Source organism: Rhinopithecus bieti, unplaced genomic scaffold, assembly GCF_001698545.2.
Source record: "Rhinopithecus bieti isolate Rb0 unplaced genomic scaffold, ASM169854v2 scaffold_1295, whole genome shotgun sequence".
NCBI classification, from domain to species: domain Eukaryota; kingdom Metazoa; phylum Chordata; class Mammalia; order Primates; family Cercopithecidae; genus Rhinopithecus; species Rhinopithecus bieti.
This window is the reverse complement of record NW_016803880.1, coordinates 2,771,646-2,786,633: the sequence shown is the minus strand read 5'-3', so window position 1 is coordinate 2,786,633 and position 14,988 is coordinate 2,771,646. Positions and strand designations below refer to the sequence as shown.

The following is a 14,988-nucleotide window of genomic DNA, read 5'->3' as shown; positions in this document are numbered from 1 at the left end:
GTCTCACTGGGTCCCTCCCATGACACATGGGGATTATTACATTCAAGGTGAGAATTGGGTGGGGACACAGAGCCAAACCATGTTATATGAATGAAAGGAAATTTTTCTGGTTTTCCAATGTAGTCAGCCCTACATATATGTAAAGATTTGTTCCAGGACCACTGAAGATTCCCAGATTTGTGGATGCTCAAGTCCCTTAACTGGCCCTTGTTATCTGCAGTTTCTGCCTCCAAGGATTCAACCAACTGCAGATGAAAAATGCAGTAATTCATGACATATTTTCAATCACTGAAACTCTAGAAAATGAAATTTTTTTAATTGAAACTGAGAATGGAGAAGACCAACTTAATTTATTTGCCTTATGAAACATAAGTGTTAGTGATTTAAATTAAAACAACATTGTTAGTGATTTAAATTAGTTTCCTGCAAATCTTTCAGGTCAGTAACAGTTTTGTTGCTGAATGCTCTTATGTGCTACATTTTAATAGCCTTTTGTGCTATATACATTTTGTGTTAGTCCATTTTGGGTTGCTTTAAAGGAATATCTGAGACTGAATGAATACTTTATAAATAAAAGAGATTTATTTTGGCTCAGGATTCTGCAGGCTATACATGCATGGTGCCAGCATCTGTACCTATTCTGGTGAAACCTCAGACAGCTTTTACTCATGGCAGAAGGTGAAGGGGGAACCAATGTGTCACACTGAGAGACAGCAAGAGAAAAGGAGTCACCAGTCTCTCTTTAACAACCAGCTCTTGTGTGAGCTAACAGAGTGAGAACTCACTCATTGCCAAAAGGATGGCACGAAGCCCTTCATGAGTGACCTGTCCCAATAACCCAAACACCTCCCACTGGGTCCCACTTTCAACACTCGGGTTCACATTTCAACATATTTGGTGGGGACAAACATCCAAACTATATCACTTTGGAAGATCCTTCATAAAATCTTATACATACATATGTAAATATAATCATATATTAAATTATATGCTCTAAAATTTTGACAGAATGTTATTTTTTTTACTTCTGAAATTACTATTTGAACTATGAGTGAGTTGCATTTAATTTGTTTGGCATTTACTTCCCCAAAATTATCATATAATCTTGAGAATTCATGTAGAATCAAATGCAATCTCACTTTTGAATACTATAAATCCATTTTCACTTTTAGCTTCATAATTAACCAATTTCTTATGCTATAAATATAGATATTTTATTAAAATCGTATTCATTTCAATTTTGTGATGCTGTGTAATCAATTGGGGCTTGTTTTGTTTTGTTTTTGATCATCTCACATATTTCTGTAGGCTCCTGAAAAGCATTATGGAGCTGTTCACTAAGGTTATGGTGCCAACCAAAACAGCCTGATTTTAGAAGTGGTTTGAAATGCCTAGCCCCTGAGAATGCTTCCCAGCACACATGGCTGCTGGTTTTTCTCTTCATTTTGTCTTTTTCCCACCCAGAGAACAGATAAATTAGTTATGCCTGTATTATAGTTTAAATGTATAATCATCTTGTATAACCATCTCTCCCCAAAAGATAGTGTATTACATACTGTGTTAATATTCCAGGGCTGCTGTAACAAAATATCACAAACGATGTGACCAAAACAATAGAAATGTATTATCTCACATTTCTGTTGGCTAAAAGTCTGAAATCAGTATGTCTGAAGAGCTGGTTCCTTCTGAGGGCTGTGAGAATCTTTTCCATGCTTCTCCCCAGCTTAGCTTCCAGTAGGTTGCTGGCAATCTTTAGCATTTTGGTTTTTGCTGTATCACCCAGATCTGCCTTCACCTTCACATGGTGTTCTCCCTGTGTTTATGTGCTTGTGTCCAAGTCTCCCTTTTTTAGGACATCAGTTATGTTGGACTAGAGACCCACCCTACTACATCATGATTTTATCTTAACTAATTGCATCTGTAATGACTGTTTTCAAATAAGGTCACATTCTGAAGTAATGGGAGTTAGGACTTCAACATACAAACTTTAAGGGGGATACGATTCAACCCCCAGCACATATATTGGATTCTGATTTTTTAAAATTAATGGCCTCTGTACAATGAATGTTTATTTCAATCTAGTAACTCAGGAAAAAGGCCTCTCTCAATGTCACTGTTAGCAATAGGTAGCACAACATAACTAGCATACTCTGTTTTGCATCCTATGCTAAGAGTTTTCTCCTCAAGCCAATATCTTGTGTCTGGTGGATTTGGGAGACAGAAGGGATAAAATACGTCATCCTCTTTTGTACCAAAGCATATTCATATTTTTGCTTGTTTTATTCTATATTTTTCATGCTCTTTGACATTAGAACATTCTTTCTGTTTTTTTTTTCTTCTCTCTCTCTCTCTCTCGTTCTTTCTCTGAAGGTTTTCCACAACTAAGAATGTTGTACATTAACATGGGAAAGCCCAAATTAAAGGAAGCTAGTGGTTTGGCAGTTTAAAATAGTTTAGAAATAGTTTTGGTAAAATATATTTCCACCGTCATGTTTTAACTTGTTTTAATAGGCTGAATATATCCTTTCATTAGTTGTAGAGCAGCCTGTGAATATTTACCTGTCGGTTAGGTGCATCTATTACAGGGAACACAGAGGAGAGATTCTTTAACTTTAGGGCGCTGTTCATTTGCTGAGAGTGGGTTGGTTAAAACCCAAGTTTCGCTCACCTTAGTGGAAAGTCACTCAGCGGTAAGAGGGAGAGAATAGTGGTCCTATTTCCTTGTCTGTGTAATGAGTATTTAGTTTCCGTGGTCATTGTCAGTTCACGTCAATAACAATTGTGTTGCACTAGAGTTCTACTTTGTATCCCACCTTCTGGCAGCTGTCCTTTCATTTTGCTTTCTTAAATGGCACATTGAAGACATGCTGATTTTGTTTTTGGGTGGGCCTAGGTTAAAATGTGAACTTGCTAACTCTATCACTTGCGTTGCTTAAAAGTTTTGCAGTTTCAATTTCCTCAAGTACCAGGTGAAGATACTAGGATTTATCTTACCATTTTATAGTAGGGAGGATTAAAACTAAGTAAGATGGCATATGGAAAATATAAAGTGCAATGCCTAATTTCCACTCATTTGGGAAAAATAATTCTTCTTGAGATATTTGATAATTTCTTTCTTTCTCATTAAAATTTGACAATTTTGCCATATTTACCATGTATTAGTATTTTTTAAATTTTTGTGAGTACATATAAGGTCTACATATTTATGGAGTTCATGAGATATTTTGGTCGGGCATGAAATGCATAGTAATCATATCATGGAAAATTGGATATTCATCCCCTCAGGCATTTATCCTTTGTGTTACAAACAATTCAGTTATACTCTTTTAGTCATTTTTAAATGTACATTTAAATGATTATTGACTATAGTCCACTATTGTACTATGAAATACCAGGTCTTACTCATTCTTTCTAACTACTGTTTGTACCCATTAACCATTCCATCTCCCCAAACTTCTGCATTACCTTAACTAGCTCCTGGTAAACATTTTTCTATAATCTATCTCCATGAATTCAATTGTTTTGATATTTAGCACGCACAAATAACTGATAACATGAGATGTTTGTCTTTCTGTGTCTGTCTTATTTCACCTAACACAATGATCTGGAGTTCCATCCCTGTTGCAACAAATGACAGAATCTCATTCCTTTTTAAGGATAAATGGTACTCCATTGTGTCTATGTACCACATTTTCTTTATCCATTCATCTGTTGATGGACACTTAGGTTGCTTCCAAATCTTGGCTATCGTGAACAATACCTCAACAAACATGGGAGTGCAGGTATCTCTTTGATATAATCATTTTCTTTCTTGTGGGTACATCCCCAGCAGTGGGACCGCTGGATCATATGTTAGCTCTACTTTTAGGTTTGTTGAGGAACCTCCAAACTCTTCTCCATAGTGGTTGTTATATTTCCACCAGCAGGGTATAAGGGTTTCCTTTCCCTCATATCCTTACCTGCACTTGTTATTGCCTGACTTACATATAAGAGCCATTTTAACTATGGTGAGCTGATATCCCATTGTAGTTTTGATCTGCATTTCTCTGATGATCAATGATGCTGAACATTTTTTATATGCCTGTTTTCCATTTGTAGGTCTTCTTTTGAGAAATGTCTATTCAAACATTTTCCCCATTGTTTAATCAAATTATTAGCTTTATATTTCTATAGAGTAGTTTGAGCTCCTTATATATTCTGGTTATCAATCGCTTGCCAAGTGGGTAATGTGCAAATGTTTTCTCCAGTTCTGTGAATTTTCTCTTCACTTTGTTGATTGTTTCCTTTGCAGTGCCGAAACTTTTTAACTTGAAGTGATCCCATTTGTCCATTTTGGCTCTGATTGCCTGTGCTTGTAGGGTATTGCTCAAGAAATTTTGGCCCAGGGCAGTGTGTTGGAGAGTTTCTTCATTTTTTGGTAGTAGTTTCATAGTTTGAGGTCTTGGATTTAAATCTTTACTGCACTTATATTTGATGTTTGAATAAGGCAAGAGATAAAAAATCAAGTTTCATTCTTCTGCATATGGATATTCAGTTTTCTCTGCACCATTTGTTGAAGAGGCTGTCTTTTTCCCAATATATGTTCTTGGTGCCTTTGTCACAAATGAGTTTACTATAGGTGTGTGGATTTGTTTCTCAGTTCCCTGTTGTGTTCCAAGTGGTTTATGCGTCTGTTTTATGCCAGTACCATGCTGCTTTCGTTACGATAGCTCTGTAGCAGAATTTGAAGTCAGGTAATGTGATTCCTCCAGTTTTGTTCTTTTCACTCGGGATAACTTTGACTATTCTGGGTCTCTCATGATTCCATATAAATTTCAGAATTTTTAAAACAATTTATGCAGAACATCATTGGTGTTTTGAGGGGGCTGCATTGAATGTATAGATTGCTATAGGTAGTATGCGTATTTTAACAGTATGGATTCTTCCAACCCATGAACATGAAATCTCTCTCCACTTTTTGTGTGTCCTCTTCAATTTCTTTCCTCACTATTTCATTGCTTTCACTGTAGAGATCTTACACTTGTTTAGTTAAGCTAATTCCTAGGTGTTTAAATTTGTTTCAGCTATTTTAAATGAGATTACTTTTACATTTCTTTTTCAGATTGTTCACTGTTGTCATATAGAAATGCTACTGATTTTTGTATGTTGAATTTTTTATCCTGCAACTTTACTAAGTTTATCAGTTGTAGTCGTTCCAGATCCTAGAGGAAAGAATTTCAGTTATTCCCCATTCAGCATGATAATTCTTGTGTTTGTTTTAGATTTCCAATCCAAGTTCCGTTCATAGTGTGGAATTCTTTCTTCTATTATGCTATTGATTATCATTTTTGACGTGCATTCTGTTTCTATCTTTTAAATTGCGTATTGTTTGCAGATTATTTCTTTGTGATATATTTTTCTATATAGCAAATGGTCTCCTTTGTTTCAATTATTTTCTTCGGCTCTGTGATAGGATGTGTCCAGTCTTTCTTCTATTCAATTTGTGTTTTTCGCAATGGTATTTGCACTATTTATTGCTTCTGAATGTGATTTTATTGGGCATGCTTGGTTGACTTCCTGGCATCTATTCCACTACTCCCCATTACGTAGTAGCTATAAGGTTTGTGTATTTGATTGATTCTTCTCTTAGTTCTAGGCATGGAACCCAAGAGATCTCTAAGACAATTCATACATTTTACCCATCTTAGAATAGCTGGTTTAGGACTGGACAACCAATCTTAGCTGCTTCAATCAGATTCATGGTAAGTACTGAAATGGAAAACTCTTTCCTCTTCTAGGCACTGTTAAGTATTTTTTTAATATTTATGTTAAATATTTTTTTGATGTAAACTGTGTAACTACTTCAGCTATTTTACTTTGAGAAAACTTAAGCAGAGAACAACTTCTACTTGACAAGGTGAGAAATACTGAGAGAGAAAATGGGAAACTAAACGGAAACCCTGATCAAGTCTTCCTTTGAGTATAACTTAACGGAAATTTCCAGTCAGACAAAGTGTTTTCTTCATAAGGTCAATTACTTTGAATTAGATTTTATTCATTTAAAACTTGCAACATTTTAACCTATTCACTTTTCTGTACTGTCACTACCATTTATTTCCACTGATTTCTTGTCTTTACTTGTTATAATTATAATATATTCTTTTATCTAAGTAAAAATAGATGATAATCATTTCCTAAATCTAAACATTTCCTATGAAAAATCTTTGGGACACAATTACATATTTCCTTTCACTCTTTTATAGCACTTCCATAATTTTGTAATATTTCAACCACTTTCTTTGTATTCATATTTACAAAAGGTTAATTTAGAGGTTTTTATTATGCTTGCTCATGGTAAGTGGCCCCTACTCGGATTGCTGCACTCAACACTTTGCAAGAGGGAGCAAGTGAGCAAGTAAGTGTGGGATCCAGCCAGCTATTCCAGGCACTGACACAAGAGCACTCTAGCCCTAGAGGGGGTGTTACAGTGGTCTCTATTAGTTCCACTGTTCGTGGATAGTGGTGTGTTAGCAGCTCAGTTGACCCCTTGCCTCGTCGCATGGGGTGACTGCCCTCTGCTGGCAAAAGCTAAGGGCTGGTGTCACAGTATTTCTCAGTACCTGTGCCATGTGAGTTCTGAGCTCTTGTCTGGCATCAAGAAGAACTGAGGTCACAGGGACGGTTGAAGGATGGTGAAGGTGGAGAATCTTACTGAAAAATTAAAATGGCTCTCAACAGAGAGGGGACCTGGAGAGGAGACTGGAAGGGCAGGTCATCTTCCCCGAAGTTAAGCTGTCTCTTCCCTGGAGTCGAGTTGTCTCCCCATCTACCAACTGAGTCTGGGGTCTTTATAGGCACAAGCTGAGGAGTGCGTGCTGATTGGTTTGTGAGTACGCAAAAAAGGTTAAAGTGAAGACACCACTCAAAGGTGGGCATAACAGTGTAGAAAACCAATTAGGAAAGTGTAGGTATATGTAAAATAGGTAAAGGGCGGGAATCAATCAGAGAAAAGCACACCGAATGGGAGGACAATTTCTAAATCTGGTCTGAGGATTAAACTTGTAGCTTGGCTTTCAGGCTTTAAACCATTTTTGACTTGCAGGTGGGCTGTTACTGTGTACTCTCCTCTATCTTCCTAGGCATTTGGCTGCCTCCTGTCTCTGTTAATGGGTTACAATTATGCCCTTTTCCACTTGATTCTTGGACTACTTTTGAAATCGTATATTTTCATATATTTGGGGTTTGTTGCCTTTTATTTGTTTTGTAGGATAAAAATATTTTAAGACTTTTCTATTCATTATTTATATCTATTTATTTATTTATTTATTTATTTGAGACAGTCTTGCTTTGTCACCCAAGCTGGAGTGCAGTGGTGTGGTCTCGGCTCACTGCAGGCTCTGCCTCCTGGGTTCACAGCATTCTCCTGCCTCAGCCTCCTGAGTAGCTGGGACTACAGGCATCCGCCATACAATTTTTTTTTTTTTTTTTTTTTTGAGACGAAGTCTCGCTTTGTTGCCTAGGCTGGGGTGCAGTGGCGCGATCCCAGCTCACTGCAAGCTCCGCCTCCTGGGTTCATGCCATTCTCCTGCCTCAGCCTCCGAGTAGCTGGGACTACGGGCACCCACCACCACGCCCGGCTAATTTTCTGTATTTTTAATAGAGACGGGATTTCACCGTGTTAGCCAGGATGGTCTCGATCTCCTGACCTCATGATCCACCTGCCTTGGCCTCCCAAAGTGCTGGGATTACAGGTGTGAGCCACCGTGCCTGGCCTGTATCTCTTAATTATAGAAAGTCTCTGTTGATATTGATTCTTTGTCTTTCGTGTGTTGTAAATTTTTTCTGTTGCTTAGGTTTTCAATTGAAATTGTATTAGTTAACTAATTTTTGCATATTGTAATGTTTTTCTTAAATTTGTGACTTTATAACATATTTTACTTTGTCAACTAGAGTTTATAGCTAGTGTTTATTTGTTATAACTGGGTACTTTTTTTGTATTAAATAAGGTTTTTATTCTAAAGCCACTTCAAATACAAAGGAATAAAACTATTCTCATTGAAATAATTTATAAATGTTATATTCACTGAGAAGTCAAATGCAATAATGATTGTGGATTCAATGCCTCATGTGATGTTTTACTTGTGTTCTCTACACAAAGCTCAGTTTTTTTATACATATAAATATATGCTATTCAAGTGCTATAAAAGTCACTTGCTTTTATGTGCTCTAGAGTCATTAAAGTTTTTAACAGTATTTGAAATCCTTTACCTTCTTCACTTTAGATGATTATAAAATTTAAACTTTTAGAAGTAAGGTTTGGTTAAGCAACCCAAAAATTTCAATGGCTTCACAAGACAAATGGTTATTTTTTGTTGGAGCAATAGTCAAACACAGATCCGATTATTGGGATTAGATAGCTTTCCTGGGCATCTTTTCTCCCAGTGGCAATTTAGGGTTTGAGCCTCTTTGATCCTTTGGCTGACTTGTTCTTTGTCTGTGTAGTCCTTTTATTCAGATGGAAGGTGGGAAAACACAATGCTACATACTTTGGAATATTGTATGGGCTTGTAATCAGCATACTTAATTTCAAGCCATTCCTTGGCCACTCAGTGGTCACTACTAAATCACACAACCCACCCAACTGGAGAATTAAATTAAATATCTGGAGCGATTTAATGAACATGCATTTGTAGCCACAAAAATGAAGATACAAATAAGTAGGTGATGAATTTTTACTAAAATTTGATGATTTTCTACAGAAATAAATTTGAATCTATTCAGTATATAACTTTAGGTTAGTGTCAATGCATTTAATTTTTTGTCTGCAAAATCTGCTCAAGCACATCCTTGTTCAAAGAGCCACTTGCTACTTAGTGACCTTAACTGAAACATTAATTGTTTTGTGTGCCCAAATTTAATAAAACCCAGCTATCAGGAATGATGTCATGGAAAACATTGTTATTTAAATGCAAAGAGTTTGTTCCAGATCCTGCTGTTCACTGAACAATAAGCCAATCACCGAGACAGTGAGTATTGCCAGGGAAGAAGCCTTTACTTGGGTGCTGCGACCTGGGAGATAGGAGATCAGTCTCCAATGCATCTCCCTGGTCAACTAAAATTAGGGATTTATGTAACAGGGAAGAAATATAACCATGTATAGGAAAACGGGAATTAGGAAGGGGTAATGAAGCAGAGTTCATCAATAGGAAGCAGATGGTTGGCTAGTTAATAATGGCAGGTGAGGGATCTAGCATCTCATTGTCCAGATGTGTTGATCTGGTAAGTTTCAATTCCTTGATGCTATCTGGGAGGTTTGGTGGCTGGTTTCCTGAGAAAGAAACTCACATAAGACAAATGTAACTTTCTCAGGTTTCAAGATGGAACAGTAAATGTCTATGTTTATTCAAAAGAAACCATAAACATCAGTTCTATGGGACATTTGGATAGGTTTCAACGTGACTTATGGAAATTAGTATTAGAGACATTTTGAATATTAGTTGCAATAAAATAGTAGTTAATATTTAAGAGGCTGTGCTAAATTCTTTACATTCAATCAAATTGCTTAAGATGCAAAATAATATATCTGTACATTTATATTCATATACATAATTATATCTCTATCCATCTATCTATCTACCTATGAAGATAAATGAATAAAGTGATCATATCCTTTTATTTTAGTCTCTGATCATCCTAACAATCTACTCATTAAACTCAATCTGATTCCTAACCTCTGCAGACTTCTTTATCCTCAGCTGAACCACTGGACTCTCATTTATAGGATTAGTTCTCTTTCATCCTTATGACAAATGCTCTGGCCATTCAGGAGTAAGATAAGGAACTCAAATTTACCCCTTGATATTTATAATAATGTTGCCTTCACTTTGTGCTATATTCTAATTCTGCACTAATGCCTATTCCTAGAAATATGGGCTGGACTTCACACCTCACTTCAGCTGACTGGTATTCTGTTTTACACTTTGAGTCTCAGTCCTGGTTTATAACCTCCCTGCTTTTTATTTTATTCTAAACATGAGGTGACATCTTACTATTTCTGGGTTCCTCTTAGTACTATTTCCCTAATCCTATACTTCCATCTGATGGCTAGGACCGTGATACCCTATGCTAATCATCTCTGCTATGACCTGCCTATGTCAAAACCCAGCTTAAAGTTGTCATGGTTCATCAGACTAGGCTTTCCCTAAATTGGACCTTACTTATGACTACTAAAGTCAGCTACCCTGAGAGCTACTTGTGGTCTTAAATCTCTAACTAATAAACTACATCAGGCTCTTGTCCTTCAGGCCTTTCCCTAATCCCAGGTCCTATCTAATTCTAAACATTTTCACCCACCATTTTACTCAGTTCTCCTCTTCTTGCTAGGACCATATGCGGGATTGTGCCTGGTCTCAGGTAAAAATATTGTATGTGTGTGTATGTGTGCATATTAATGTGTGTATATCTATGAGCATATGTGTATGTGTTTACTATATTTGATAATAAACCATTATGCAAGAGACATTAATTTTGTTGCTTTTGCTCACTTATCTTCATATATTTATTTTAATTGCATGCTCACTTGAAACAGCTTAACTTTCTTTGGTTAATTTTTAAATTAAATTATATTTTATTGGTTGCAATCACTGTTGTCTTCCCTTGTTTGTTTATGTTATTAATGTCAGGCCTTCAAAGAACTATGGGAATACTAATTATAGTTTGAGTGTGCAGATTGGGCCATTCATGCGATTATTTATTTCCTCAAACGTTAATTTACTACTGTGTAGAAAGGTGCCAAAGTATTCTGAACCCACACTAAAGGGTTGCATAGCATCTTGTGGGCTTCACTTTGGAAAGAATGGCAGGATCAAAGAGACCAAAATATCTGATTTGTTCCATATGTTATAGCTCATCCCTCATGACAGAGTTGAGACTGGTCAATATTGCTTCTATTGCCCATGGTGAGTGACATGATCAAATATTTCAGGCTCAGTATGGTCCTGCTTGAGATCTTACTCTGGGAATGCTAGAAGAATAAACATTACACTTCTGAAAGTTTCACAAATGTTTGTCAAAGATTTTGTGCTAAAACTGAGGATATACATACTTGTTTTTGGTCTACTGCTCAGTATAATTGTTATTTATAATTTATATCTTCATATCACCTGTTCGTTAAAACTCCAAGCCTGTGTCTCTAATCTTTGTCAAATAAAACTGAACTCCTATTTTTCCCATTTTCACCCAACAAAATAAATCTACATGACCTCTTTCTCTATTTGTCTTTAACCTATATCCTACTACACTATTCTCTTCATCTCTATTGTTTCTTTCTTTATTATTATTATTATTATTATTATTATTATTATTTTCTAGAGAGAGTTTTGCTCTTGTTGCCCAGGCTGGTGTGCAATGGTGCGATCTCAGGTCATTGCGACCTCCACCTCCCAGGTTCAAGCGATTCTCCTGACTCCGCCTCCTGAGTAGCTGGAATTACAGGAGCCCGCCAGTATGCCTGGCTATTTTTTTTCTTTTTTTTTCATATTTCTAGCAGAGATGGGGTTTCACTGTGTTGGCCAGGCTGATCTCTAATTCCTGACCTCAGGTAATCCACTTGCCTTGGCCTCCCAAAGTGGTGGGTTTACAGGCATGAGCCATGTGCCTGGCCTCTGTATTGTTTCTTGATCGTCTCTCGTGAATACTCTCCCTCACAGAATAGGAACAACTGTTTTGAACCCCTCCTCTTAGATCATATCTTCTTGTTTTAATTTCTCATTTTATTAAAAAATAGTTTTAGTCAATATTCTCATTATAATTTGCAATAATACTTCCTTGTGTTTTAAAACATTGTTATACATCTTCCACAGTAGACCAAAAACCTCATGAAAGCAAGTCCGTTGGTAGAGCAAGTACATTTGTTAATCACATAATCACTCTATCATGAATAATATCAGCATATAATTATACACCAATGTCTTAAACAGTAGAATATCTGAGCATACTTTAGATATAATAATACATATTCCTCAGCCAGAGTCAACCTAAAGATAAAAGTACCCAAATTCCTTCCTTCCATCTACTATCTACTTATATCCCTGCAGGTTTTCCTGTCTTTCACGTGACCCTCCATGGCAAACTGTTAAGACTTGAAATTAACCGCTGAAATCACCTGCTGGTAACTCTCACTGGCTGAACCCAACCAGATGCCAGAGAGCAAGAGAGCGACTGACTTACTTTTTTTTTTTTTTTTTTCCATTTTTGAGCACTATATTTACATCATACATAATAAGTTGTGTATATTTCTCAGATAGAAAAGTCATGGTGAGTTAGAAGCTATTTCTTAAATTTTAATGTGAACAGTAAACTGGGTAATTTGTCCTGCAGAAATTTTTTTCAGGATATCTGGAATAAAAGTCTTGAGTTTCTAAATTTCTAGCAAGCTTACCAGTAATACCAATGTTTTGGGCTCAAGAAGAATATTGTGCCAAACATCAAATAAGTGGAAGAGCCTGAGTTTTTCCCAGTTTTTCTGACCTGTAAACAAAGATGAGAGCCTTAATTTCCAAAGAGAGATATATGCAAAAAAAATTTAAGAAGGAAGGGAAGCTTCCAGATTAAATGTGACGGTTTATGCACATTATCTGGTAAATCTCCCTAAGATACTTAATAAAGAAGAGAAAAATAATTAGCTCTATAATAGAAAAATCTGTCAAATCTCTATGGCTGAGTAAATTTAACATCAACTGTACTAGGACAAATCTTTATCATGTGCTAATTTACACAGAAAAACACAACATCACTGCTGTGATATTGCTCCCCCCACAAAGTAAATTATAAACTAAATTTAATTATAAAGAAATGTCAGTTCTATGCAAAGTTCAAAATACAGATGTCTCCCATGTTCTGTAAATTGTTTTACTTTTATTTTAAGTTCAGGGTTACCTATGCAGGATGTGTAGCTTTTTTACATTGGTAAACCTGTGTCATGGGGTTGGTTGTAGAGATTATTTCATCACCCAGGCATTACACTTAGTATCCTTTAGTAATTTTTCCCACCTCTCTCCCTCTTCCCACCCTCTGCCCTCCGATAGGCCCCAGTGTGTGTTATTTCCCTCTATATGTCCATGTGTTCTCATCATTTAGCTCCCACTTATAAGTGAGAACCTGCGGTATCTGGTATTCTGTTTCTGCGTTAGTTTGCTAAGGATAATAGCCTCCAGCTCCATCCATGTTCCTGTAAAGGACATTATCTTATTATTTTTTATGGCTGCATAGTATTCCATGGTACCACATTTTCTTTATCCAGTCTATCATTAATGGGTATTTGGGTTTGTTGATGTCTTTGTTATTGTGAATAATGCTACAGTAAACATATGCCTGCATGAGTCTTTATAATAGAACAATTTATATTCCTTTGGGTATCTATGCAGTAATGGGATTGTTGGGTTGAATGGCAGTTCTGTCTTTAAGTCTTTGAGGAATCACCACACTCTCTTCCACATGATTGTACTAATTTACACCAACAGTGTAAAACAATTCCACCAACAGTGTAAAACAATTCCCTTTGCTCCACAACCTAACCACCATCTGTTATTTTTTTACTTTTTAATAAGAGCCATTCTGTTGTGAGACAGTATCTCATTGTGATTTTGATTTACATTTCTCTAATGATCAGTTATGTTGAGCTTTTTTCATATGATTGTTTGCCGCATGTATGTCTTTTTTTGAGAAATATCTGTTTATGTTGCTTGCTCTCATTTTAATGGAATTGGTTTTTTTTCTTGTAAATTGGTTTAAATTCCTTATAGGTGCTGGATGTTAGACTTTTATCAGACACATAGACCAGTGGAACAGAATAGAGAACCCAGAGATAAGATCACACACCTTCAACCATCTGATCTTCGACAAACCTGACAAAAACAAGCAATGGGGAAAGGAATCCCTTTTCAATAAATGGTGTTGGGAGAACTGGCTGGCCATATGTAGAAAACTGAAACTGGACCCCTTCCTTACACCATATACAAAAATTAACTCAAGAGGGATTAAAAACGTAAATATAAAACCCCAAACTAAGAAAACCGTGGAAGACGACTGAGGCAATACCATTCAGGACATAGGCATGGACAAAGATTTCATGAGAAAAATGCCAAAGGCAACTGCAAGAAAACAAAAAAATTACAAATGGGTCCTAATTAAACTGAAGAACTCTGCACAGCAAAAGAAACTGTCTGCAGAGTGAACAGACAACCTACAGAATGGGAGAAAATATTTGCACTGATTTACTTTCATGAAGTCACTTTGTGAAAGAAAAAGAGAACAAGTGGCATTTGAAAGGCAATGGCTAATTTCTTATGAAGCAATGAAGACTTTGGAATCCAATAGAGTTGAGTGCAAATGTGAGCACACTGCTTTCTTACTGTATAACTTTGAATAATTCACATAAATGTTTGAGTAGATTTTCTTATACCAGTACTCATCACTTAGGATTGTGATCAGGATGGAAGTATTATGGTCTAAAAGTTCCACATACAATAATACCTGGCATCTAACATTTAACAAGCGGTAATATACTTATCTTCCCATTTGAATTAATGCATTTTAACCTTGAAATATAAAGGAATTTGCTAGGTTACACTGACTAATGACAAAGGTTAAGTTGATTAAAGTTTCTGTACTTAGATTTGCCTGATAAAATATAAAAAAAAACTATGTATTTTGATTTCATAAGCCTGGCTACTCTAGCTGTACTTCAGAGAATTTTATAAAATATTTCAGAAAGAAGAATGAATTTTTATTTTATCAAATCCGTACATACAACACTAGGCACTGGGTGATTGCCTCCATCACAATGCTTAGAATACATTATCCCATAATCAGAGTTCTTTTATATAAGGATGATAGGAAAATAATTGACAAATGCATTTAAATCAATCTAAAAATTTTGGAGGAATAAGAATTCACTAAGTTTATATCAATGCTTATAGAATGAAAATCAACAGCTATAAAAGCATTTAT

At 36.0% G+C, this 14,988-nt stretch overlaps 1 long non-coding RNA gene across 1 annotated transcript in view; it reads left to right on the top strand.

Annotated features, from left to right (window-relative positions):
• LOC108517946 (uncharacterized) overlaps window positions 1–13,946 on the top strand; it is a 30,100-nt gene extending 16,154 nt beyond the window's left edge. The window contains exons 2-4 of the long non-coding RNA XR_001882254.1: window positions 5,630–5,741; window positions 8,482–8,696; window positions 13,782–13,946. This is a non-coding gene — a long non-coding RNA (uncharacterized LOC108517946). The remainder of the gene's footprint in view (window positions 1–5,629; window positions 5,742–8,481; window positions 8,697–13,781) is intronic.
• Window positions 13,947–14,988: the final 1,042 nt, after the last annotated feature.